Source organism: Lepidochelys kempii, chromosome 2 (assembly GCF_965140285.1).
Source record: "Lepidochelys kempii isolate rLepKem1 chromosome 2, rLepKem1.hap1, whole genome shotgun sequence".
Classification (NCBI taxonomy): Eukaryota; Metazoa; Chordata; order Testudines; family Cheloniidae; genus Lepidochelys; species Lepidochelys kempii.
Window position 1 is genome coordinate 99,196,712 of NC_136381.1, and position 27,722 is coordinate 99,224,433.

General features: G+C 42.3%; 1 protein-coding gene across 2 annotated transcripts in view; it reads right to left on the reverse strand.

Moving 5' to 3' along the window:
• CBLN2 (cerebellin 2 precursor) overlaps window positions 1-27,447 on the reverse strand; it is a 91,589-nt gene extending 64,142 nt beyond the window's left edge. The window contains exons 1-3 of one of the 2 annotated variants that reach the window (XM_073331755.2): window positions 27,057-27,447; window positions 26,798-26,906; window positions 26,264-26,360 (exon numbers count right to left, since the gene is read on the reverse strand). The gene's annotated coding sequence lies outside the window, so the exon portion shown is untranslated. The remainder of the gene's footprint in view (window positions 1-26,263; window positions 26,361-26,797; window positions 26,907-27,056) is intronic. The other variant, XM_073331756.2, reaches the window with a different exon arrangement.
• Between the last annotated feature and the right edge of the window lie 275 nt (window positions 27,448-27,722).

Sequence of the window (27,722 nt, forward strand, 5' to 3'; positions counted from 1 at the left end):
GATTCCAACTCCAGCCCAGATGTGTGGCATGATCCTGACTCTGAGGCTTTGGTTCCTTGCTTCTGACTCTGGTTCTGATCACTAGGCCTAACTGCCCAGGCCCCGGTCCCTACACAGGGGCCATATAAGTAGTAGTATCTTCTGCTCCCTGCTTTGTGGGTTAGGGATATGGGGAACACATGGAAGCAAAATCTTCATTACCACCACCATCCTTTAGGTGGGAGAATCTTCCCACCCTTACACGTATAGAAGTAGCTATCAAAATCTTCACCTATGCAAGAGGTGTGTGGTGGTCACTCTCTCATATTGGTGGCCTTTCTTTGATCCCACTGTGGGCAAGACAAGAGGAAGGGTAAGTTAGAAGGATCAAAGAAGAAATGGAGAATCATAACTTCTATGTGGACCTTTTACAGTGCTTACAGTTCATTTAAGATTTTCAGTGTGCTCTCTGTAGAGCAGAGTTGCTTTTAGAAAAGTCAAGCACAGGCCGCTGGACACAAACTTCCTCTGGCACAGTGACTCCTTTAGCCCTACAGAGATCCCAAACTCTACAGGTTTTCTCCCATTCCCAATTAAGAGCACCTGCAGAACTCTCATACTCATGGTGCACCCTGACTCCAGATACATTCCCCAGTTCTCTTGCACCCTTCTTGTCAGCTCCTTCTGTTCCCACACAGATGCCATACTTTGATTTTTGATGTTTCGTTTAATTTCCTTTGCAGCCCTAGAAAAGAAGCCGGAATTATTGATGGAAGAAAAAGATAATGAATTTTAGAATGATAATTTCAAAAGTAAACAGAGGAAACTTGGAGAGTGTAAAAAACTCCATATTCAGCATAGGATATTAATCTAAAAGAAAATATAACACCAAAGCCAAAAGCTGCTGTCTCATTGGAAATGTAAAACATGATGTCTAAATCTAAACCATGATTGCGTATGCCTACCATATCTGTTCCTATAACTAACTGAATTAGATTCATACCATTCAGAAACTTACAAGAGCTGCTGCAGGTGCAGATTCTATTTATTCAGTATAATCAAACCATCCACTGAAGATGACTTTAGCAGCTCTCTCAGATCAACACCAATACAATTGCTCCTAGTGTTGGTGGGCATCTTGCCAGCCAACATCAGGTGAGACACTGCTGTGGTCTGGGAGTACAATAAGGTCCTGGCTGCTCCAGACCTGCCAATAAATCACAATCTCAATTCATTGCCACTCTCCCATGTCAAATTCAGGAAGCCATTCTGGATCCATGTATCAATACTACAGGCCAACAGAAAGGTCGCCAGCACTTGTCTGGATTCTGGGCCACTTGCGACATCTCAAACAAAGACTTGATTGAACATCCAATGTTCGGATTCTTCTATCCTGTAGACAGAGGACTACACTCAGCCATGTTCGGACAATGCATGGAAGGTGTGGATATTTCCTCCTCAAATGGAAAAAAATCGAAATCACCAAATTGTGACTGTGATGAGTACAAATCATCTGACACATCACGAACAACTGCCCCATTCATACTTACAGTGGTGGTACAAGGATCATCTACCTAGCAACCCCAGAAGCATTAGAATGGCTTTTGAATCTTAAGATTCAATTATAACCTCAACCCACTGCTTTTCAAATGCCATGAAAGAAGAAGATGCACTTGAGAAGTGGATCATATGACAGAATATTTCTTAAACTATGGCTCTGATTTAATTGATTTCCCCCCCTACATTTTCTCAGAGGAAATTTTAGGCTTCTTTCATTGGATCTCTCATTTCCCGGTATACAGACCTTCACAGGAATACCCTTGCACTCATATGGAGCCAACACAATTTAGTCGGACTCCTTGTGGGCATAAGGTTCTATATGCAAGTGGATCTGATTGCAAGATCAGAGCCCAGCATTTTACATAGTTAAGGGAAACAAGAATAGACAAAAGTAGTGTAAATGAGAGAACTCTGGTTAGCACTTTGAGTGCATTTGCTTCCCTGATCGTGCTCTTTAAATAACAGACAGTCTTCAGCTGAGAAAACTAGTTCCCATTGTCAAAATGCTTTTTATTTTTTTCTTTATGGCAGGGTGGCAGAGTGGGTAGACTTGGCTGTTCTCAGCAGGAAATCTGGGGCCCGGTTCATTAAAGAAAGGTGGTTATGACTAGCTTTTTAAATGACCTGTCTCCTTTCTCTGAGACACCAGATGTTTTTAAATGAGTACTAAAATCTATAGAGCATACAATATGTGTTTAAGAAATAGAACTGTGTGGAGTGGAATTAATGATGGTGTCACAAAGACTGTTCCAGCGTTAGACAATTTTAAGGCACTTTCCTACAGCTTCAGTAATGTTGTTTTCTGAACTTTTTGACTTTTCCGTGTTCACTATTGCAGAGATGGTATTTGGCAGTATGTTTTGTCACAACATGAGACAGTTTGCATTCCAACTGAAGTGGTTGTTTTGGATGGTTTTTTATGTTTTTTTAACTTGTGGAGAAATTTTCAAAGGCACAGAGTAGAAATTAGGCATAGACGTCCACAACCCATTAAAAGTCACTGGGAGTTGGGTCCCTCACTTGCCCTTGAACATCTCACCATATGTTCACCAGTGTGAATTTCTCTTATGCTCTAATCACTGACCAAGGACTACCATCTTTACTTCTGTTGTCTCATCACATTGATTTTTAAAAAAAAAAGATTTCCAAGTTTCTTGGGAAGTTCAGAATTTAATATATATTCATCATTTGAACATCTGCAATTTCCAAAATAACAGACAAATGAAAACTAAGATGGAGATATGTTGCCTTCAAAGAGTTGGCTATTATTTTCTTGATATATTTAAATAGGTGAGCAAGTTGTATTCTATACTAAAAGACTGTAAATGGACAAAGGATAAAAAGGAGCTTCAAGCTGTGTAGTCAGCATGGTCCTGTAGAGAGGACTTTGGAGTGGTACTAAGGAGAATGGAGTTCTAGTCCCAGCGCTGTGTCTTATCTACTGTGTGACTTTAGGCAAGTCACTTCACTTCTGTATTTCCTCTCCTTCCTCTGTTTTTCTTCTCTAGTTAGCTTGGAGTGTATCTGGGCCAGGCACAGTCTCTTACTAAATGCTCATACAGTGGGAGCAATGGGCTCTCCAGATACAAATAGTTAATTCCTAAGGCAGGCAGTGGACAAAAATGGTATTTATAATTCATGGAAAATGCAGAAAAGACTGTGGAAAGCAACTCATGCATTCTAACAATTTTGTTCATTTTCCTACCCACTGATGAAGAGTTCACTATCTTTGCAAATTTCAAAATCTCCATGAACAGCTTTGACATCTATAAATTTGTCCTATAATGATTAGAATCTTAAAACAGAATATTTTTAAATAAATAAATAAATAAATAAATAAAATATTATTCTTAAAATCCTCCAGTGAAGGGGATTCAACAATCTCCCTTGGAAGGCAATTCCACAGTGATCGTAGAATCATAGAATATTAGTGTTGGAAGAGACCTCAGGAGGTCATCCAGTCCTATCCCTTGCTCAAAGCAGGATCAACAAAAACTAAATGATCCCAGCCAAGGCTTTGTAAAGCCTGACCTTAAAAACCTCTAAGGATGGAGATTCCACCGCCTCCCTAGATAACCCATTCCACTGCTTCACCACCCTCCTAGTGAAATAGTGTTTCCTAATATCCAACCTAGAGCTCCCCCACTGCAACTAGAGACCATTGCTTCTTGTTCTGTCATCTGCCACCACGGAGAAAAACCTAGCTCCATCCTCTTTGGAACCCCCCTTCTGGTAATTGAAGGCTGCTAACAAATCTCCTATCACTCTTCTACAAACTAAATAACCCCGTTTCCCTCAGTCTCTCCTCATAAGTCATGTGCCCCAGCCCCCTAATCATTTTCGTTGCCCTCCGGCGGACTCTCTCCAATTTGTCCACATCTCTTCTGTAGTGGGGGGACCAAAACTGGATGCAGTACTCCAGGTGTGGCCTCCCCAGTGCCGAATAGAGGGGAATAATCACTTCCCTTGATCTGCTGGCAATGCTCCTTCAAATACAGCCCAATATGCTGTTAGCCTTCTTGGCAACAAGGGAACACTGTGGACTCATATCCAGCTTCTCGTCCACTGTAATCCTCAGGTCCTTTTCTGCAGAACTGCTGCTTATCCAGTCGATCCCCAGCCTGTAGTGGTACATGGGTTTTTTTCTTCCTAAGTGCATGACTGTGCACTTGTCCTTGTTGAACTTCATCAGATTTCTTTTGGCCCAATCCTCCAATTTGTCTAGGTCACTCTGGACCCTATCCCTAACCTCCAGCATATCTACTTCTCTCCCGAGCTTAGTGTCATCCGCGAACTTGCTGAAGTCCATCATCCAGATCACTGATAAAGATGTTGAACAAAACCGGCCCCAGGACGGATCCCTGGGACACTCTGCTTGATACCAGCTGCCAACTAGACATCAAGCCGTTGATCACTACCCATTGAGCCTGACAATCTAGCCAGCTTTCTATCCACCTTATAGTCCATTCATCCAATCCATACTTTTTTAACTTGCTGGCAAGAATACTGTGGGAGACCATATCAAAAGCCTTACTAAAGTCAAGATATATCACATCCACTGCTTTCCCCATATCCACAGTGCCAGTTGTCTCAACATAGAAGGCAATCAGGTTGGTCAGGCATGACTTGCCCTTGGTGAATCCATGTTGACTGTTCCTGATCACCTTCCTCTCCTCCAAATGCTTCAAAATAGATTCCTTGAGGACCTGCTCCATGATTTTGCTGAGGACTGAAGTGAGGCTGACCTGTAGTTCCCCAGGTTCTCTTTCTTCCCTTTTTTAAATATGGGCACTATATTTGCCTTTTTCCAATCGTCCAGGACTTCCCCTGATCACCATGAATTTTCAAAGATAATGGCCAATGGCTCTGCAATCACATCAGCCAACTCCCACAGCACCTTTGGGTGCATTAGATCTGGACCCATGAAATTGTTCATGTCCAGATTTTCTAAATAGTCCTTAACCTGTTCTTTCACCGCTGAGGGCTGCTCACCTCCTCCCCATACTGTGTTGCCCAGTGCAGCAGTCCGGGAGCGGACCTTGTCTGTGAAGACTGAAGCAAAAAAAGCATTGAGTACTTCAGCTTTTTCCACTTCATCTGTCACTATGTTGCCTCCCTCATTCAGTAAGGGTCCCACACTTTCCCTGACCTTCTTCTTGTTGCTAACATACCGGTAGAAACTCTTCTTGTTACCCTTCACATCCCTTGCTAGGTGCAACTCCAATTGTGCTTTGGCCTTCCTGATTACACCCCTGCATGCTCTAGCAATATCTTTATACTCCTCCCTAGTCATCTGTCCAAATTTCCACTTCTTGTAAGCTTCCTTTTTGAGTTTAAGCTCACCAAAGATTTCACTGTTAACCCAAACTGGTCGCCTGCCATATTTGCTATTCTTTCTGCACTTTGGGATGGTTTGTTCCTGCACCCTCAATAAGGCTTCTTTAATATAGAGCCAACTCCCCTGGACTCCTTTCCCCCTTATATTAGCCTCCTGGGGGACCCTTTCCATCAGTTCCCTAAGGGAGTCTTTTCTGAAGTCCAGGGTCCGTATTTTGCTACTCTCCTTTCTTCCTTTTGTGAGGATCCTGAACTCAACCATGTTATGGTCACTGCTGCCTAGGCTGCCACCCACTTTTACTTCCCCTACCAATTCTTTCTTGTTTGTAAGCAGCAGGTCAAGAAGTGCTTAACTATCCTTATAGTTAGAGAATGTGTCCCCAAATATCTAGTTTAAATCTCCTAGTTTAAAACTCATACTGAATTTGTGATCCATTATAGTCACCAGACCCTTTTTAGCAGTACTACTGCATATTTATTCCCCATTTCGAAGCTGTGAATTTCATTTTTCCATCCTAAGTGTAGTATTTTGCACTTGTCTTTTTGAATTTCATCTCGATGAATTCGAACCAATTCTCAAATTTGTCAAAATCACTTTGAATTTTAATCCTGTCCTCTTAAATTGCTAGCAACCTCTCCAAGCTTAGAATCATCCACAAATTGTATAGCCACACTCACCACTCAACTATTCAAATCATTAATGAAAATATTGTATAGTACAGGATTCAGAATAGACCCCTATGGGACCCCACCAGATTATCCTCCCAGTTTGATAGCAAGCCATTAATAACTACTCTTTGAATTTTTTCGGTCAACCAGCTTTGCATCCATCTTATAGTAATTTCATCTAGACCACATTTCTCTCAGTTACTTATTAGAATGTAATGTAGGACTGTGTCAGCAGCTTTACTAAAATAAAGATGTATCATGTCTACAGCTTCTCCCTACATCCACCAAGCCAGTAATTCTGCCAAAGAAGGAAATTACTTTATTATGGCATGATTTGTTCTGGACGAATCCCTGTTGGCTATTCCTTATATCTCTGTTATCCTCTAGATGATTTCAAACTGATGCTTAATAATTTGTTCCACTATTATTCCATATATCAAAGTTAGCCTGACTAGCCTATATTTTCCAGGGTCCTCTTTATTCTCTTTTGTGAAGATAGGTACTACACTTGCCCTTCTCCAGTCCTCTGGGACCTCACCTATCCTCAGTCAGTTCAGAGATTGCTTCAACTAGTTCCTTAAGTACCCAGAGTGAATTTCATTAATCCCTGGTGATTTGAATACATCTAACTTACCTAAATATCCTTTAATCTCCTTTTTTGCTTGAATTCCCTCCCTCTTTTTGTAAATATTAATTGTGATAAGTATCTGATCACAATTTACTTTATTAGTGAAGACTGAAGCAAAATAGGCATTAAAAACCACTGCCTTCTTGATGTCATCCTTTCTTAGCTCTCCTTCCCTGCTAAGTAGAGGACCTACATTTTCCTTTATCTTTCTCTTGATTCTAATCTATGACCTTTTGTCTCTGTGGGGCTAGTTCTTTTCATCAGTCATCCTGGGCCCAGTCATCCCATCCACTGGGAGGCTCACCCAGGTAGCAAGTTGTTTCAGGCTCTTGGCTGAAACTAGACTTCCCTCACTGAGGAAGAAGCAGAGCTCAGCTCTCTTTCCTGGTCAGCCCCAACTGAGGTGGTCCTCTTCCTTTTAAGCTCTCTCCCCATTCCTGACAACTACTGCAGGCATCAAGAGGTGGGGCTCAGGCCTTTATTAACCACTTCACTGCAAGTATGGAGCCTATATGCCCCGTCACACACAACCATGGACAAATTGAGGAGATGTAAGAACAGCCTTTTACCCAGTCCCCGTCTGCAGAAAGAAGTGAAGGAAACACTTCTAGTGAACAATTATTGATCCTGTCCCCAATTCTTGGAGGGCTGGCCCTGAAACATATCATCCTGTTTCCTCTCTTTTCATGCCCCCTTTTCTACACCTGTCCACAAAAAGCTGGGGTTCCCCTAAAATGAAAAGTGAAAATTAGTAAGACCACTAATCATAATGTATACATTGTCCTGAAGATAAATCAACACTTGAGAATCATATAGGCAACGGTACATTGATGCACCTTAATGCAAAATTAGATTGGTGTCTGAACACTGAATAATTTATGATTGGGTTACATAAACATATTTACATTTTGTGCTATATTTTAAACAAGTAGCTTAAAATTTGGTTCTGGAGTTTCTCTTTAAAATATCCCCTCCTCAATGCTTTAAGAACATTAACATTTTATTTATTTATTTATTTATTTTGCAGAGAATGAAAATTAAACTGTCACCGTGAAAATTATAGTTTCTAAATATAATGTACATTGTAAAACATAAAAATAGAGTCTTTTTTTAGTATATTGCAGAAAATATACATCAAATAATAGAATATAATCTTGCTACTTAGAAAGAAAACAATTATGTTCTTTTTAGATAATTATCTGAACATAGGTACAATTTCCAAAATTCCAAGTCAGTATGTTTTACTCAGAACTATGTTAGCACCTCCTGAGGAACACAGAAAGTGTTATGGTGGGTAATTAAAAAAAATGCTTCAGATATTTATGACTTTAAATCCATTTTCAAACGTGAGCTTAAGTCTCATTGAATTTCAGTACACCTTAGACCAGGGATGGGCAAACTACGCCCATGGCCCGGATCCAGAATGACAGCCATTTTAATCCAGCCCATGAGCTCCCGCTGGGGAGTGGGGTCTGGGGCTTGCCCCGCTCCGGTACTCCAGCTGGGGAGCAGGGTCTGGGGCCACTCCACATGGCTCCCAGATGCAGCAGCATGGCCCTGCTCTGGCTCGTATGCATAGGGGCAGCCAGGGGTCTCCGCTCACTTACCCCTCCCCAAGCACCACCCCTGCAGCTCCCATTGGCTGGGAACTGTTGCCAATCATAGAATCATAGAATATCAGGGTTGGAAGGGACCCCAGAAGGTCATCTAGTCCAACCCCCTGCTCAAAGCAGGACCAATTCCCAGTTAAATCATCCCTGACAGGGCTTTGTCAAGCCTGACCTTAAAAACCTCTAAGGAAGGAGATTCTACCACCTCCCTAGGTAACGCATTCCAGTGTTTCACCACCCTCCTAGTGAAAAAGTTTTTCCTAATATCCAATCTAAACCTCCCCCACTGCAACTTGAGACCATTACTCCTCGTTCTGTCATCTGCTACCATTGAGAACAGTCTAGAGCCATCCTCTTTGGAACCCCCTTTCAGGTAGTTGAAAACAGCTATCAAATCCCCCCTCATTCTTCTCTTCTGCAGGCTAAACAATCCCAGCTCCCTCAGCCTCTCCTCATAACTCATGTGTTCCAGTCCCCTAATCATTTTTGTTGCCCTTCGCTGGACTCCTTCCAATTTATCCACATCCTTCTTGAAGTGTGGGGCCCAAAACTGGACACAGTACTCCAGATGAGGCCTCACCAATGTCGAATAGAGGGGAACGATCACGTCCCTCGATCTGCTCGCTATGCCCCTACTTATACATCCCAAAATGCCATTGGCCTTCTTGGCAACAAGGGCACACTGCTGACTCATATCCACCTTCTCGTCCACTGTCACCCCTAGGTCCTTTTCCACAGAACTGCTGCCTAGCCATTCGGTCCCTAGTCTGTAGCTGTGCATTGGGTTCTTCTGTCCTAAGTGCAGGACCCTGCACTTATCCTTATTGAACCTCATCAGATTCCTTTTGGCCCAATCTTCCAATTGGTCTAGGTCCTTCTGTATCCTATCCCTCCCCTCCAGCGTATCTACCACTCCTCCCAGTTTAGTATCATCCGCAAATTTGCTGAGAGTGCAATCCACACCATCCTCCAGATCGTTTATGAAGATATTGAATAAAACCAGCCCCAGGACCGACCCTTGGGGCACTCCACTTGATACCGGCTGCCAACTAGACATGGAGCCATTGATCACTACCCGTTGAGCCCGACAATCTAGCCAGCTTTCTACCCACCTTATAGTGCATTTATCCAGCCCATACTTCCTTAACTTGCTGACAAGAATACTATGGGAGACCGTGTCAAAAGCTTTGCTAAAGTCAAGAAACAATACATCCACTGCTTTCCCTTCATCCACAGTGCAGGGGCAGCACTTGCAGATGGGTCAGGATGCAGAGTTGCCTGGCCACGGCTCCGTGTAGGAGCCGAAGGGGGAACATAGCCACTGCTGCCGGGAGCCACTTGAGGTAAGCGCCACCCATAGCCTGCACCCCGAGACTCTCCCCGCACCCCAATCCCCTGCCCCATCCCTAATCCCCCTCCTGCCCTCCAGACCTCTCAGTCCCAGCCTGGAGCAACCTCCTACACCCCAACCTCCTCATTCCCAGCCCCACCCTAGAGCCCGCACCCCCAGCTGGAGCCCTCATCCCCCTCGCACTCCACTCACCCGACGCAGCCCAGATCCCCCTCCCGCACCCTGGACTCCTCATTTCTGGCCCCACCCCAGAGCCTGCACCCCCAACGCAAGCCCTCACCCCCCTCCCACATCCCAACCCCAATTTTGTGAACATTCACGGCCCGCCATACAATTTCTATTCCCAGATGTGGTCCCTTGGGCCAAAAAGTTTGCCCACCCCTGTCTTAGACTCTTCAGTGCCTAAATCACTTCTGAAAATGGAGTTTGGCTTATAAGTCACTTAGGCACTTTTGAAAATTTTACTCAGTCCTTTTCACACAGGTATAGCAAGGCAGCTAAATACCTACCTTACTCAATGTATTGATATGGACACATAGCATATTCTGCAAAATCTATGTTTTTGTTGTTGTTCTTTTGGGTTTTTTTGTATTTTTGTTTGTTTTTAAGAAGGCAAATTTCTAGCCCTCATCATACAAAGCCTTCCAAATGGCGTCTCCAGACAACCTAGGGTGCCTTGTACACTGCTGTGCTGTGAAAGAAACCACTACAGGCCAGCTCACACACAGCCTCCAGCATGTAAATTACTCCTCGCTATACTGCAAGAGTGCTTCCACTGGCCAGCCAGCCAGCCACCCTTGAATCACACTGCAGGGTGACACCAGCAAATTCCCAGTCCCAAACTTTCCTCCCAGAAATGTGCATCTTGTAGTGTCCTATACCCTCCTGGACAATACAAGCTCATATAAAGTATGTCATGTTATTAATAGAAAATTATATACACAAATCTTGTTATGTAAAGTAGAATTTCCCAAACACTTCAATCCAAACACACTGGCTTAGATAAAACAATAAAACAAGTTTATTAAACTACAGAAAGATTTTAAGTGATTACAAATAATGGGGCATAAAATTCAGAAAAGGTAACAAAGAAATAAAAGGTAAAATGCAAATTAATACCTGATTTAAGAAACTAATTGAAGTTAAAGAGAAAGGGTCTCTCTCACCACATGTTCTTTCACAGTCTTACTTTCCCTCCCCCAGTACAATGATCCTTTCCTTGTTCTTCAGGCATTGTGGATGTCACAGACAGAGAGAAAGGTGATCTGTGGCCTTTGTTCCTCATTTTTATATATTTTCCTCTTCTGAGAATCATCTCTAGCTGGGCTTCAAGTGACAGCAAGTCTGTTTGCATGGGAATTTCCAGATGTTCCATTGCCAACACGTACATTTCTTACTCACACTCTTCTTCCTGTCAAAGAATGGCTGCTTAACCAGGTGATAGTCCATTTGATTTGGTTGACACCTGACTGAGGCATCAGTTTGCCTTTTGTCTCTGAGGAATTGGTTTGAGCCTGTCTTCTTTTTTAATTTTGGAGAATGCCTCAGTAAAGTCATACAGTAGAATCTCATAACTTTACATACAATATTGCCACACCTATTTTACCAGGACAATAAAGACCAGCACATTATGAGTTTTCAAATGATACCTCACAAGGAATACTTTGTACAGAATGTATCATAGTCTTATAAAAAGGGTGAATTTAAGGATACAGACTGTCATAGGGAGTGAAAGCCTAATAATGATTTTGTAATATCATCATTAACTATTTTGTGATCACTTTAGTGGCTGGAAAGAGGTGGGAATGAAACCCACATGGGCGGGACAGGGGAGTTGCTGCAGACAGAAGGACAGAGATGACTTTCCTGATTCAAAGTTCCTAAAATCCATCCCTGCAAGATCAGTGGTGTGGAAGATAAACAACTTTGCTTCTGTCATGGCACTGCTGAAAGTAGAATCAGTGCCAATACACCCAATTGCCGATGCTTCCCTAGCACAGCCCACAACACAACAAGATTTTAAACAGATGTCTTGCTTTCTTATCAACAATTTGAATTTTAATAGCCGCAAAATAACATGGCACAAAGTTCCAAACTATTTTTTCAGATGAAAGAGTTCTTGCTCATCAGACGCATGTGAAATGACTGAGGTAGGCAACCTAGTGACAGAGGATGTGGAAAAAGCTAATGTACTCAATGCTTTTTTTGCCTCTGTTTTCACTAACAAGGTCAGCTCCCAGACTGCTGCGCTGGGCATCACAAAATGCGGAAGAGATGGCCAGCCGTCTGTGGAGATAGAGGCGGTTAGGGACTATTTAGAAAAGCTGGACGTGCACAAGTCCATGGGGCCGGACGAGTTGCATCCGAGAGTGCTGAAGGAATTGGCGGCTGTGATTGCAGAGCCACTGGCCATTATCTTTGAAAACTCGTGGCGAACCAGGGAAGTCCCGGATGACTGGAAAAAGGCTAATGTAGTGCCAATCTTTAAAAAAGGGAAGAAGGAAGATCCTGGGAACTACAGGCCAGTCAGCCTCACCTCAGTGCCTCGAAAAATCATGGAGCAGGTCCTCAAAGAATCAATCCTGAAGCACTTGCATGAGAGGAAAGTGATCAGGAACAGCCAGCATGGATTCACCAAGGGAAGGTCATGCCTGACTAATCTAATCGCCTTTTATGATGAGATTACTGGTTCTGTGGATGAAGGGAAAGCAGTGGATGTATTGTTTCTTGACTTTAGCAAAGCTTTTGACACGGTCTCCCATAGTATTCTTGTCAGCAAGTTAAGGAAGTATGGGCTGGATGAATGCACTATAAGGTGGGTAGAAAGCTGGCTAGATTGTCAGGCTCAAAGGGTAGTGATCAATGGCTCCATGTCTAGTTGGCAGCCGGTATCAAGTGGAGTGCCCCAAGGGTCGGTCCTGGGGCTGGTTTTATTCAATATCTTCATAAATGATCTGGAGGATGGTGTGGATTGCACTCTCAGCAAATTTGCGGATGATACTAAACTGGGAGGAGTGGTAGATATGCTGGAGGGGAGGGATAGGATACAGAAGGACCTAGACCAATTGGAAGATTGGGCCAAAAGGAATCTGATGAGGTTCAATAAGGATAAGTGCAGGGTCCTGCACTTAGGACGGAAGAACCCAATGCACAGCTACAGACTAGGGACCGAATGGCTAGGCAGCAGTTCTGCGGAAAAGGACCTAGGGGTGACAGTGGACGAGAAGGTGGATATGAGTCAGCAGTGTGCCCTTGTTGCCAAGAAGGCCAATGGCATTTTGGGATGTATAAGTAGGGGCATAGCGAGCAGATCGAGGGACGTGATCGTTCCCCTCTATTCGACATTGGTGAGGCCTCATCTGGAGTACTGTGTCCAGTTTTGGGCCCCACACTTCAAGAAGGATGTGGATAAATTGGAGAGAGTCCAGCGAAGAGCAACAAAAATGATTAGGGGACTGGAACACATGAGTTATGAGGAGAGGCTGAGGGAGCTGGGATTGTTTAGCCTGCAGAAGAGAAGAATGAGGGGGGATTTGATAGCTGTTTTCAACTACCTGAAAGGGGGTTCCAAAGAGGATGGCTCTAGACTGTTCTCAATGGTAGCAGATGACAGAACGAGGAGTAATGGTCTCAAGTTGCAGTGGGGGAGGTTTAGATTGGATATTAGGAAAAACTTTTTCACTAAGAGGGTGGTGAAACACTGGAATGCGTTACCTAGGGAGGTGGTAGAATCTCCTTCCTTAGAGGTTTTTAAGGTCAGGCTTGACAAAGCCCTGGCTGGGATGATTTAACTGGGAATTGGTCCTGCTTTGAGCAGGGGGTTGGACTAGATGACCTCCTTGAGGTCCCTTCCAACCTTGATATTCTATGATTCTATGAAAGCCAGTCAGTACTCTGCAACCCATTCAGTGCTAAGCTATCTGCAACACTATTTTGTTAAAAGATAAATGGAAAAAAATAAAGGGCCAACTGTATGATATTCAAGTAAATGTTCCTCAGCTACTCTTCCACTAGACAGTTCATTAATTAAGACTTTGAGAGACAAACTCAATCTGAAACCATATCAAGTAATTTTTTTTAAAAAGAAAAACTCTTGCTTGTTGTTGTTGTTGTTGTAGTTTTTAATTACATTATGATGTATCCTTAAATCATGGTAAAGAAGGTAAAAGAGCAGAGAATCCAGGCAGTCCACCTTCATGTGGGAGACATTCAGATATTATGCTGAAAGATAGATGATGACCTTTTAAAAATAATTTGAAAAAATTGTTGTCACAATTAACTTATGAATTGTCTTTTCTATTCACAAGATAATTTTCAGGACAATACATAATTGAAATCCTAATCCTGCAAACACTACACTTAGTACGACTACTCATGTGATTAAAGGTACTTGGGCATTTGTTCAGGATGGAACAATGAGTCTGATACATAGGCCCAATAAATCAACTGAAAGACTGCCCCTGATTTTCAAAGGGTGTTAGATCATGCCTGAAATTTGGTCATATACTCTTTGCCTAAAACTTATTGATAGAGCTGGTTGGGTGTCAGTGGAAAAGGATAACATTTCACAATTTTTTCCCCAAAAATTTGAATTTTGGAAATTTGAAAAATTGCAGTGAGCTCTTTAGCTGAATGAAAAATGGAAAAAGAAAGTCACAAAAATTGTATTATCATTTTTCCCAATTCTTTTGTGAATAATGAAATTTCATCAAAAGTTCGAGATATGAAAAATTGTAACCAGCTTACGTATTGAACATCTTGAGTGATGTTTCCAAGGAAAGGATAACAGCAAACAATGAATGTTTACTCATATACCTCATCACTAATATTTCTCTCCAGTCTTCTTACAGCTACAGAGCTCAGTACTTTCCTTGTGTATCTAAGGCCCCATGATAACTACCGAAAACATATTGTATATATTGTTCAGTGTTTTCTAAGTGTCTGTGAACTTCTTAATAACTCACACTATGCTAGAAAGGTATGCCAGGGAACAAATCTCAGTTCTACGAAGAGCAAAATATCAGCCTGAAACTGGTACTGTATGATAGTCTGTCTGTGTATTTATGGCTTTTTGCATCCCTGCCCAACTCCTCTGTTCCACCAACAATGCCAATATCAGCATCACCTGCAATTCCTTCTCCCATGTCAAGCCTTTGGGCTTGAAATACCCTATCAAATCCAATTTGCCAAGGATATTTTCCCTCTCCTCATTCCTCCAGAAAGGCTCACTTCTGTTGTATCACCTAAAATAAGCAAGTTGATAAATCGTTCATAGAACCATCATGATTTGTACATGCCTTCCAGAGTAACCTACTGTTTGATTGTATTGTAACCTGCCTCACCCTACTTTCTCTTCTGCCTGTTTTGTTTGTTGTGTTTGAAATTAAATCATAAGCTCTTCAGAGCAGAACCCATATGAGCTAAGGCTTTTAAGTGTGACTAGTGATTTTGGACACCTCCATTTCTGGGTTTCTGACTTGAAACACCTGAAATGGGCTTGAGAGTCCTGAGTGGATAATTAGTACTTTCTGTAAACCAGGCCACTTTATGGTGTTTCCAGCTGGGCACCCAAAAATGGAGACAACCCAAAATCTCTAATCACTTTTGAAGATATTTCATGTCTACTTCCTCTGAAGTCTTTAGAACATTCTTGAGTTTTCAAATAAATAATAAATTACTACTACTACTGAGTCCACAACTGATCGTTAAAAATGTTTAGATTTGTATGAAGCAAAGATGATGTCTGTAGAGCTGGTTGAAAGTTTTCCAAAGAAAAAATGCTGATTCACCAGAATTGACACATTCCACAGGAATGTGTCTATTTTGTCAAAACTTTACTACCAGCCCAGCCTCCCTCAGTTTCCTGACTCCATAGACAGCTGCCTTCTGGGGCTGATTCACTCCCCAGGCTTCTAGCTCCCTGAAGAATGGACAGGCTCAGAAGGCAACTGCCTAGGGAGTCAGGCACACAAGAGGAGCAAGCCAAAAAAGCCTGTTCCACTTCCCTCAAAATGCAGTTTTCCTCCAAGTCTCTCAGTGCTACCACAATATAAATAATAGTAATTACTCTCTACTAACAGGAAAATATCATGGAATCTGTGGCCCATTTAGGGCTCAATCTGTGAAGTGCATCTTCAACACCCCATGATGTCAGGAGGCATTCAGAATAATGCAAGATCAGGCCATTAATTAAGGATTTATTGAATATTCCCATTATTTATTATTTGTATTATTGTAGTACCTAGGAGCCCTAGTCATAGACCAGTACCGCATTGTTCTATGCAAGGCACATGGGCACAGTGCATGAGGAGAACACGCCCCCTTTGTGTTGACAATGTGCTTTATTTCCATGTAATTTCTGATCATCTCAATTCCACATCTGCTACTGATTCTTAAAGAATTTAGGGAGGGATCAAGTTACAAGATTAGCCCTGCTAAAATACAAGCTCTATACTGGATGCTGATGGATTCCCCTGAGAGCAACTGACTCCTTCACTTCCTCGCTAATGGACACTTACAAAATTTTAAAGATGCTCAGGAGTTAATATTTCCTCACATATGGACAATTAGTTTCTAACGTATTTCTTCTCTGTGCTTGACCGATTCAGAAAGGAGTCAGCTATATGGAAATCCCTAACACCTTTCATAAATGGAATGAGGAAGGAAAGTTTAATAAAAATGAATCGGTGGCACATTCTACTCTAGATCTTCATTTTGACTAACAGTTCAGCAAGATACTTAAGCAAGGGCCTAACTTTAAGCAGGTGAGTAGTCCCACTGTAGTCAAAGATACTAAACATAACCTTAAATTTAGGCTCCTCTGTTCCTTGCTGGATCAGGGCCTTCATGAACAGCACACTCTCAATACGTGTATTTTGGTGATGTTGAAAACTACCACATATACTCGTTCTTAAGCCTAATTTTTTTTAATAAAAATGGGAAGCATCAGAGAAATGGGTCAGCTTATGAATGGGTATAGAGAGGGAGAGGTGGGACACATCCCCTCCCCTCAACAGAGGGGGCAAGGAGAGGCAGCACAGACAGAAGGGAAGAGGCGGGGCCACAGTCTCTCCGCTTCTGGCCATGCTGCTCTCCCCCCAGCCTCCGAAGCAGCTGCAGCTCTGGGGCTGGCAGGCTGCAACCGTGCCGCGCGGCCCCGCCCCCCAGAGCGGGCTGTGGCCGCGCTGCCCAGTCTGGCCCGCCTGGGCAGGCTATGGCTGCGCTGCCCAGCCTGCTGGATTAGCTCTAGCCAGGCCTCCCCAGATTAAGGTGGAAAGGGATAGGATGGGAAGAGTGTGGGGGTCCTGGGCTAGGGGTGGGGTCATGTGGGGGGTGGTCACAGCGATTACTCCCCTGACCCCCAACTTCTCCCCCCAAAAAAATGTCCCCACCAGCTGCTGTCCCAGCCTGTCAGGGTAAGCAGCTGGTGCATCTGGACACTTTGTTTACTTAGGTTTACCTCCATGCCTGTGGACGCTCGAGGTAGACAAACCATTTCGGCCTGCCAGCGGCTTATCCGGATGGCCCAGGAGCCAAAGTTTGCTGACCCCTGAATTATAGGGTCATCTTATGAATGTGTCATAAAAAAATGTGTCATTTTTACTTATCCATCTTGGAGGGGGTCAGCTTATAAACGAACCGGTTTATGATCAAGTATATTGGGGTAATCGACTTATGGACAAAGGTGCAGGAGCACGTAGTTGCAATGACCATGAGCTCAATTCCCTATTCTCCACAGATTTTTATTTTATGGTTTTTTTTCTTTACTTGCAGATCCTCTTGGCACTTGCATAACTAAATCACACCGACAATTAATTGATTTATTAATGTCTGGGAAAATCTTTATTTCTGGAAAGTGGAAAAGATATCAGCAACATTACCCCAGATCAGACAACTGTTTGGTGTAGGATATGGCAAAAATGCATAAATTAATTAATATACACATTGATAAAAGACTAAGGTACTGTTTGAGATTGACTCCTTATAGTGACTGACTAGTAAGTTCCTGAGACAATGGCCTTGTTGACTGTGATATACATTAAAGGAGGCTGGAGTTCTAATCTCACCTCTGAAATTGACTCCATCATTTTCCTCGAGCAAGTAACTGTCTGCCTTAATTGCTCTTTCTGGAAACAAGTATATTACGAGCCACTGAGAATCCCTGTCTATCCCTCTCTCTTTCTATGTATCCCATTCCTCCCTTTTTACATCATCCCTACCCCCGCTCCACATTAGAATACTTCCTTATCCCAATAAAGCAACTGATGTCCTTGCAGCTGGCTCCCAAACTAAACTTGGCTATGTCCCCATTCTTGCATACTGCCCGTTCCCTCCTCAATTCACATGTACACTCCCAGCCAACCTGCCTCCACATTCTCAACCTAATCTTTGGTTTGGAGATTGGTAGCAGCAGAGAGGCAGTTTGCATAGGGCTTCTTATATGCAGGGAGTCCGGTTTCTGGAAGCAGAGAGGTAGCACAAGAAAAGAATCCTGATCTGCCTCTTCTTCCTACAGGGAAGCCTCCTGAGCTATCAAACCCCTTTTGAACGAATAAGTACAGAGATAAAATTCACCAATGGATCGGCAGTGACCTAAGGCGAAACAGGATCCTAACACATTTTACTGCAGAAATTCACTCCGAGAATCTCACTGCTGCACTGCGGAGAGAGAACACCGCCAACCCAGTCGTACAACTTTATAGCTCATTAATCATTTCACCTGTTACACTTAGGTGCAGAGGCTCACGTGCATAGAGGTTCACATGCATAGAGAAAGAGAAAGAGAGACTTATTCAAAACAAATGGCTCAAATTCTCCCTGCAATCAGAAACACAGAACTATCATTGTACTGTCTGCAACCATATATTATCTGCACCCTTCTGGTTCATTGGAAAGGGTACAGGTGTATGCTCATCAGAATCATCATCTTCAGATCACTGATGATTAAACTGTGCCCCAAAATAACCTCTTGGAAATGTTCAAGCTGTAACTAAACCAGAATTTTTCTCCAGAATTTCATTAAAGACCCTGGTTGAGAAAGTAACTGGCACCCTCTGGTGGGTTATTGTTACCATTGCTGGTAAGCAATCTCCCTGAAGAACTATCAAACACCATGACAGAAATAGCAGCAATTTTGTGGGGTAAAGAAATTACAGTAAAGTCACAGGAGCAGATTTGTGTTTGGAAGCAGAAATGCCAGAACCCCCTCATTTTTGCCAAAGTGCTTCTGTCTATTGAAAATTCCCATCTTCCAATGCACTGAAAGTCCGCACAAGGGAAATTATATTAGTATTTGGGCACAAGACATTTGGAAAACTCCCAGCCTAGATTTGCACCTTTCCCTGGGTAAAAAAGCATGGCTGGATATTTATGACTATAACTGTGGCAGAATTGTTTTCTCATCGATCCAGCTCTTTCTGCAGAGACCATACACTGGATTACAAACTAAGAATATTTATATATATAAAGTTTTATAATAAGGCAAAATTAGAATGACAGGCATAATCTATTTCAAATATCAGTTTGACTTGATTGTCATGTAGGAACAAAGAATCCTGATGCCTGTCCATTCGTGCAGAAGATTATATAAACTACCCTAAGCGCTTGCTCATAAGAAGGGCATGTAACAACAGCACATATCACATGTCATGTTATGAAGGGCAGCAGGGTAAATATTATCAGACGGGGGGGGGCACATGTGCTCTCATTCTTTTCCATTTGTCAGTGGAGGCTTATGACTGGCAATATTGAGAATATCGTGGCTAGTACTCTGACAGCACAAGGACTGGAGAAGCAGAGATTATTTGAGTTTGTGGAATTGCATATTTCACAACCAGCATTTCATATTTGTAAAATACAGGTGTGGTGATTGTTCATTCAATGCACACCTTATAGCAGTGTTAGCTGGTTTTATTAATACTGGAAAGGTATTTAGAGATCCAATAAGAGGATGTGATAGATTATATAATGTAGGAGCAGTGTTCTTTGTTCAAAAATATTTTACCTTGTCCTTTGTCCTGTACTTACTTTTCCTGTTAACAGTCCAGTATTAGCAACAGTTTGGTATTTTTAACACTTTATTCAGATTCTTACAGTCACTTATCACCATGGTATGTGAGCACCTACTGGATTTGTCATCTCTGCTTCACAGATGGGGAGACTGAGGCATGGAGCAGTGAAGTGACTTGCCCCAAGTCACATCAGAAGTCTGTGGCAGGATTCTGCATCTTAACTACAAGACCATCTTTTTGCTCAAATTTTAGACCCTCTCTCTTACTATAAAGTATTTATCTGGGAAGCACGAAGATCACTATCTTCTAGATATTTATATACTCTCCTGCTTTTTACTTCATATCATTCCCCACTCAGCAATATATTCTTAGTGTGTTTGCAGGAGAAATGAACGATTTCACAGCAGCTAATCTTTCATCACCAATAATCCTCTTTCCTGGAGAAAGTGCTTTATGTGACCCAGATCTGAAGGGCTGTCATACCTAACTGTCTTTTAACACACTATTTTTTCTGCTGCAAAAGACAATTGTAAATTTCCTCGAGGTTTCATCTCTTCGCAGTTTGACACCTGCTCAGCCACAAAGTGACATGAAGTTGAAGATTCAAATCAAACTGCAGCCTGTCCAGCAAATGAACAGAAACAAGCAAGCATGAGCCTTGCCAATCTTTAATGAGATCACATCACTACTTTCCTGCCAAATGCATTTGATCATGCTTCATAAATCGTTTTAACTGGAGCAAAAAAAAATTCTCTTCCTTGAATAATTATAGAATACGAATAACTGCTGGAGCTGCATGAACTTTTGGTCTCTGCGTGGGCTTCTGTTGAACTCTGTCTGCCTTCAGCAAAGCTCTCCAAAGTTTTACTTACAGAAATTCACTTCTGAGAACCCCTAATGCTCAGAAATATAGAAGCTCTATTTATGGCTGAAATAAATTCAAAACTTGTCAGTCTTTTTCCTCAATAGGAGAAGGAAGTGGAGAACAGTGGGGACAACTGTTTGTTAGAGTCGATTTATTTAACCATCTGATATACAGTTAGCGGCTGATAGTAGTGCTAACAATGCCATGCACGTACCAGAACTCTAACGTAGGATGACAGTATACTCTGGTCAGTTACAAAACAGAAACATCCTTTCCTGTAAATACACATGATTTCCTCACAGGAACAGTAGGAAAATAATGCTGTAATGGAGTTGGTAGTAATATTAATTTTAGAGCTAAATAAAAATTCTTCAAGTTGAGAGACTTTCCCATGTACAGTGCTATAGCTCAATGGAGACCTCCAGTGGTCCAAAATTGTTATGAAAGTCTCAGCCACTACTCTGAGTATACATGTGACTGTTTGCTAACAGCACATGTCCTCTCTCTCTCTCTAAATAAAGTGATTGGTCTTTAAAATGTAAATGCTTTTTTGGTTAAGGTTTCATAAAAAATTGATATGGAAAGATGTTCTACCATAAGACAATAAATCAAGTCAACTGTACATTTAAAACTATTTTCTTACCACATGGAAGAAAAATGCATGTAATTTATGGGTCAGAGTCTCAGCTACTGTGAGACAGTATATCGAAACCAAAGCGTTATCTAGTGCTAATTTACACTAGTTGAGGATATGGCCCATTATGTGTCTGTTAGCATAAGACACAGTGTACTTACTGACAGACTCATATATGAACTAATGTCTGTGTTACATTACAATATACACACATAACATGCACAAAATATGACACACAATGTGTATGAAATTGCTAAATCCTTTCTAAACGGGTGTAAGAAAAGTAGCCATTTGCTCCATTTTAAATTGAGATGAGTCAGTGAACCAATCTAGGTAAAATAAGGACAAACACAAACGTTGAACCATCCCCTCAGCAGAAATAGACCTTTGTACAAGGCTTGGTAAGTCTCTCTTCCCTGCAGCCCTGTAACCATTTGCCTCATTTTCCAAATATGAACATGTACTCAGGTAAGTATCCAGTGAAACCATTTCCCACTCATAAAAGGATTTGGGGGGAGGAGCAAGAAGGCGGGGAGTGGGGTAGGACTATTCCCAAACCTCTCGGAATCATTCTTCTTGGAGGTCCTGTTTGGGGCAAGGTCAGGCAGCCCACTTCCCCTACCCAGAGCCAGGATGGCAGAAGAAGTAGTTTTAATTGAGTGACTGTGCCTAGTAAACCCACAACTGGACAACAGTACTGCAACTCAAATTCACCCTTCCTGAAGTATGAGGAGTGGAATTGGAGAAACTGGGTCAGGTTTCAGGAGAGACCTCATTCAGTGAGGCACTAGGGGCTCAAGAAAGCCAGCAGGGAGAGGACAAGCTGCTCTCCCTCTCACACTGTAAAGACCTCAGCGTATAGCATTGGTCACTCAGGATCCTTAATAAAGATCACTTTCCTATAACTCTGCCTGCCCAATACGTTACTCGTGAGTAGTGAAATGCTTCCATGAAATCTGGGGCTGCCCCTGTATTTTCACCATGCTTCAAAAATTCGGCAGCTCAGGTGATTTGCCACTGGGGTTTCAGAGGGAAAATGTCATCTAGGGTGTAAATATTGGGGCAGACTCTGATAAAGGAACTACAATGCAGAAGACAAGTAGAGTGGTTACTGGATCCTAACACCATCTAACTGTTGCTATTATGACTAGAGCAGAACAGTGAGCCTCCCAGCCACCACCATCAAGAGCACCACCTACTGGGAAGAGGATGACCTCCACAGAGATCAACCTTCCACTAAAGGATCATCTAGAGATGTACTGCTGCTCCCAGAAGAAATCATCTGCTGGGAGAAGTAGGAAGCCAGCCACCTGTCAAAGATGGCTTTCTGCAGAGTGTCAAATGTAGGAAAGAGAGGAAATGTTGCAGAGAAAGATGATATGGAAGAACTAGGTTTGGAGATTCAAATCAATTTTGCATTTGCATCTAAAGTTTCATATGGATTCCAGCTTACTCTATACTGAAATTTGTGAAGTTTTAATTAGGTTGCTCTAATGTTGTCACTTGTACCATCTCTGCTATAAACTATTATTGCATCTTAAAATGTGCTTTTGAGTGCTTGACTATATTTTAAGGTATGTTTATTGTATGTCATTGTATCTCAATTGCACTGAAAGCAATTAAGATACAAATGAGATGTAAGTACCTGTCCTCTTAAGTTGCCTATAGTACCATCCACACCTATTACAATGTGTACATACTGTTATAAATAATAAAAGCAATGTAATTAAAAACCCATTCCTTCATACAGAAACAACTGTGTGAACAAGTAACCTTATCACAAACAACCAAAGAACTACCTCTCTTCTCAAGAGGTCATCTAGTCCAGTCCCCTGCATTCATGGCAGGACAAAGTTTTATCTAGACCATCCTGGATAGATGTTTGTCTAACCTGCTCTTAAAAATATCCAATGACGGAGATTCCACAATGCCCTGGGCAATTTATTCCAGTGCTTAACTACTCTGATAGTTAGGAAGTACATTAGTTCCTAATGTTCAACCTAAACTGCTCTTGCTACAATTTAAGCTCATTGATTCTTGTCCCATCCTCAGAGGTTAATGAGAACATTTTTTTCTCCTTCCTCCTTGTAACAACCTTTTATGTATTTGAAAATTGTTATGTCCCCCACTCAGTCTTCTCTTCTCCAGACTAAACAAGCCCAATTTTTTTCAATCTTCCCTCATAGGTCATGTTTTCTAAACTTTAATCATTTTTGTTGCTCTTCTCTGGACGGTCTCCAATTTTTCTACATCTTTCCTGAAATGTGGCACCCAGAACTGGACAGAATACTTCAGCGTGGAGTAGAGAGGAAAAATTACTTCTCGTGTCCTGCTTACAACTCTCCTGCTAATACATCCCAGAATGACGTTTGCTTTTCTTGCAACAGTGTTACACTGTTGACTCATATTTGGCTTGGGATCCACTATGACCCCCAGATCCCTCTCTGCAATACTCCTTCCTAGGCAGTCATTTCCCATTTTGTATGTGTGCAACGGATTGTTCCTTTCTAAGTGGAGTATTTTGAATTTGCCTTTATTGAATTTCATCCTATGTACTTTAGACCATTTCTGCAGTTTGTCCAGATCATTTTGAATATTAATTCTATCCTCCAAAGCACTTGTAACCCTCCCATCTTGGTATCATACACACACTTTTAAAAAGTACTCTCTATGACATTATCTAAATCATTGATGAAAATACTGAACAGAACTGGACCCAGAACTGATCCCTGCAAGACCCCAATTGATTATCCCTTTCAGCTTGACTGTGAACCACTGATAACTACTCTCTGGGAATAGTTTTCCAACCAGTTATGCACTCACCTTACAGTAGCTCCATCTAAGCTGTATTTACCTAGTTTGTTTATGAGAAGGTCATGCTAAACAGTATCAAAAGCCTTGATAGAGCATTTGAGATTGTTCAGAGAGGTGGATGAATGCTTCCTGGAAAATACCATTACGGCACAATAAGCCAGGGCACACCACCACATAGACTCAGACTTATTTATTTTAACATCAGAAGGGATCATTGTGATCATCTAGTCTGGCCTCCTGCACACCACAGGCCACAGAATCTCACCCACCCACTCCTGTAATAGACCCATAACCTCTGACTGAGTTACCTAAGTCCTCAAATCAGGGTTTGAAGACTTACAAAGAATTCACCATTTACACTAGTTTAAACTAGCAAGTGACCCATCACATCAATGACTTTCACATCCAATGCTGCCATATGTTGATTCTGGTTTTGATTTAATGGGGTATATAGTTGGCTTTATTATACTGAAATAATCCATGTGAGATACAGCAGTCCAAAAGGGGAAGAAGATATTTATTTCACCCACAGTTACACATTATATGAGCCCTCTTGTGGTGATGTGTGTACATATGAGTAAAGGCAATTGGGAAGTTAATGTTAGCTAGCTGGAGCAGGAGAAAAAGAAAAGAGACCAGTCAATAATTATCACTAAACACTGACCAAGTGGTGGGGAAATGAGGGTATGCAAATCCTTTCCACGCCCAAATACATCACACTCCGACAGGGTAGTCGGACAGAAACAGGATTTGACATGAGATCCTCTCCATGAGAGGACATCTAGCCTGACATTTCTCTGAAAGGAATATTTATTCAAAGGACTACAGATCTTTCCTATAAAAAGTTCCCATTCCTTGCCAATAGATGTCTCTGTTATACTTTGTAAAGCAGAGTCATTACATGATTTTTCAATTTTTACAAAATTCTGCTTAAAGCCATTGTCCTCCCTTACAAAAGTAGTTTGAAGGAATGAACTCTTGCAATTTTAAGGGGAGCTCTTAGAATCATACTATCACAGGCTATGTCTACACTACAAAGTTAGGTCAACTTCATGTAAGTTGACATCAAGCCTCCAATTTAAGCAAGTCTATCTTGCATGTCCACACTATGCTCATTGTGTAGGTGGAGTGCATCCTTACTAGCAGGGCTTGCATCGACACACACAGTGCTGCACTGTGGGTAGCTATCCCAAAGTGTATTAGCTGAGTGGAATTTTGGGTTGCAATGCCTTATGGGACCAAAACATTGGTGCGGGTGGTTATGGGAACATGGTGTTAGCCTTCCATGATGCACTTACCTCCCTCCCTTCCTCCCTGAAATCAAAAGGCAAACAAACCAAGCCTTTCTCACAAGCCTGGGTTACCTGCACAGACAGCATAGAACCATAAGCATGGACCCTGCTCAGATGTACACTGTTGTTGTGAGCAGTACAAACACCTCGCGCCTTATCCTGCAGTATTTATACAGATGATACAGGAGCTGCAGTGCGGAACAATATGATGCCACGCAAGTAGCCCTTTCCCCTAGCAATCTGGATGGTGCTTGCAGACAGGTACCAGTGTAAAGCCCCCGAGACAGTCTGGCTTTTTTACAAAAGCGACACCAGGTTGGCAGGGGGGTGGGGTGGGGGGGAGGGGAGAGGGGGAAGGAGACAAACAGGAAGCCACCACACATGTCCTTTTTTTTTTAATGCTACTTGCAATACACAGTGATCCCTTCCAACCACAACCACGGCATGTGTGGGAAAGCATGGTTGTGGGATCCAAATGTCACCCAAAAGGGGGATGGTGGAACGGATTACTTTTTGAACTGTTTGCGGTTTAAGGGCTAGCATTGAAAACTTCCCCTGTTTCCCCCAGATATGCCCCAGACCCTCCTGAGGATTATTACAGAGATGTTTATTTTACCATGTTATCTCCCCTTTGGCCATTTTGTTTTCACTAGGTTGTTGTTGGCCTCCATATTGGGACCCTCCTTCATGGAGCATTTGGCACCCTTTTCCCCCAAAGAGTGGGAAAGGAGAGGGTCAGGTGACCAATAATCTGCCTGGCAACAGGAGATAACTTAAAGGGAGTTCACCCATCCCTCAGGGCTGTCCATCAGAGTGACAGTCAGGTGCCCATATGCACAGATACGAGCCTCACGTCAGATCCAAACTCGTGGTATTCCATCTTATTCCACCTGGTTTCCTATTTGTGCTTCCTTGCACACATCTGTGATTCCCCCAGTCACCAGCCCACACACCACACTCAGGATGTGGCATGTCAAGTATTGAAGAATGAAGATAAGAAGATTGGCCACTTACCTGTGTGACATCCTCGCCTATTCCAGTGTCCTGTGTTCCTGATCCCACGCTCTGTGGTCCTGCTCCTCATTCCCTTCAGTGGCTATGTCTTCTCGTCCTACAAGAAATGGTACTGTAATAACCCTTTATTGTTTAGCCATTTTCCTTAGTGTATGTAAAGGGTTTGGGGGCTCTGGGCTTTATGCCCACAGTTATATATGTTAACAACCGAGTAGCTCCGTAGTAATTGTTTATATCTTGGTTGGTGTCCTTGCTTAGTATTTTGCCTGTTCTCTGTTTGTTTAATAAATCTTATTTGTTTGCACCCTGTCCACTGGTAAGTTTTCTTTCACTAATTTAAACACCGCTGAACAGATAGCAGGGGTAGGGGGGAGGCTTCTGATTAGCCAGTGTTCAGGCTAGCAGGTAACAGAGGCAGCAAGCGAGCAGATGCTGCAAGCATCTGGGTACAGACCTGGTCCTTATGCTGCAATGCTGTATGCTGCAATGATGCCAGCAGAGTTAATACTGGATTGGCGCAGGAAAGTATCTTACCTTGGTGGATGAAATAAGGCAGCTCTTCCCAGAAACCTCCTGCAAAGGATTGCAGAGTACCTCCATGAAAGTTTCCTAGAGATCTCCATGGAGGATTCCTGGGCCATCCCTGTGCACATAAACAGTCTTTTACGGAGAGCACCCTCCTTGTAGCTGGAATGGTCACCAATACCCACTACACCTATTTTTTTGTTCATATTAAAACATAAAAAATAATAGCATGTAACCCCTACATGTTTGACTGGAAATGTGCACTCACCAGAGGTGCCTTCCACAGCATCACACTCCACTGCCAAGTGATCCTGTGAAGGGATGGGCTCCAGGGTTAAATAGTCCTTGGCTGTCAGGGAGAATGGATCCGCCGCTTGCCTGCCTCACATTCTCCTCCTCCTCGTCTTCCTCGTCAACAATGTCCTCCTTGTTGTTGCGCAAGGTTGCCTTGGGCTCCTGGGAGGTCTCCACGGAGCATTTTGGGGTCGCGGCCAAGAATTGCATGCACCTCCTCATAAAAGCAGCATGTTTGTGGAGCAGAACCAGAACAACTGTTCACCTCCCTAATCTCCTGTCTGGGGTCTGTACAGCCTCGCCAGAGGACAGAGTGAATTGAAATCAAAATAGAGTATTTAGTTTCAACTTTTTCATTTTATTTTGTGCTCATTTTTAATATTTACTGTAACTTATAATTAATGTTAATATATTTTATGTTTATACATACATAAGATTTTATATTGTAATATTCCCACAGCATCAAAATGAAATATTTTGATAAGGTCATTTCAGTGTTCACAAATCAAAATATTTCAGAATTCCCATTCTGAGAAATATTTTGAGACTTTCACTTTTCATACTAATTAAAGATGAACATCATCATGTCATCCCCTCCATACACTTATCAAGCTCAGTCTTAAAACAAGTTAGGTGTTTT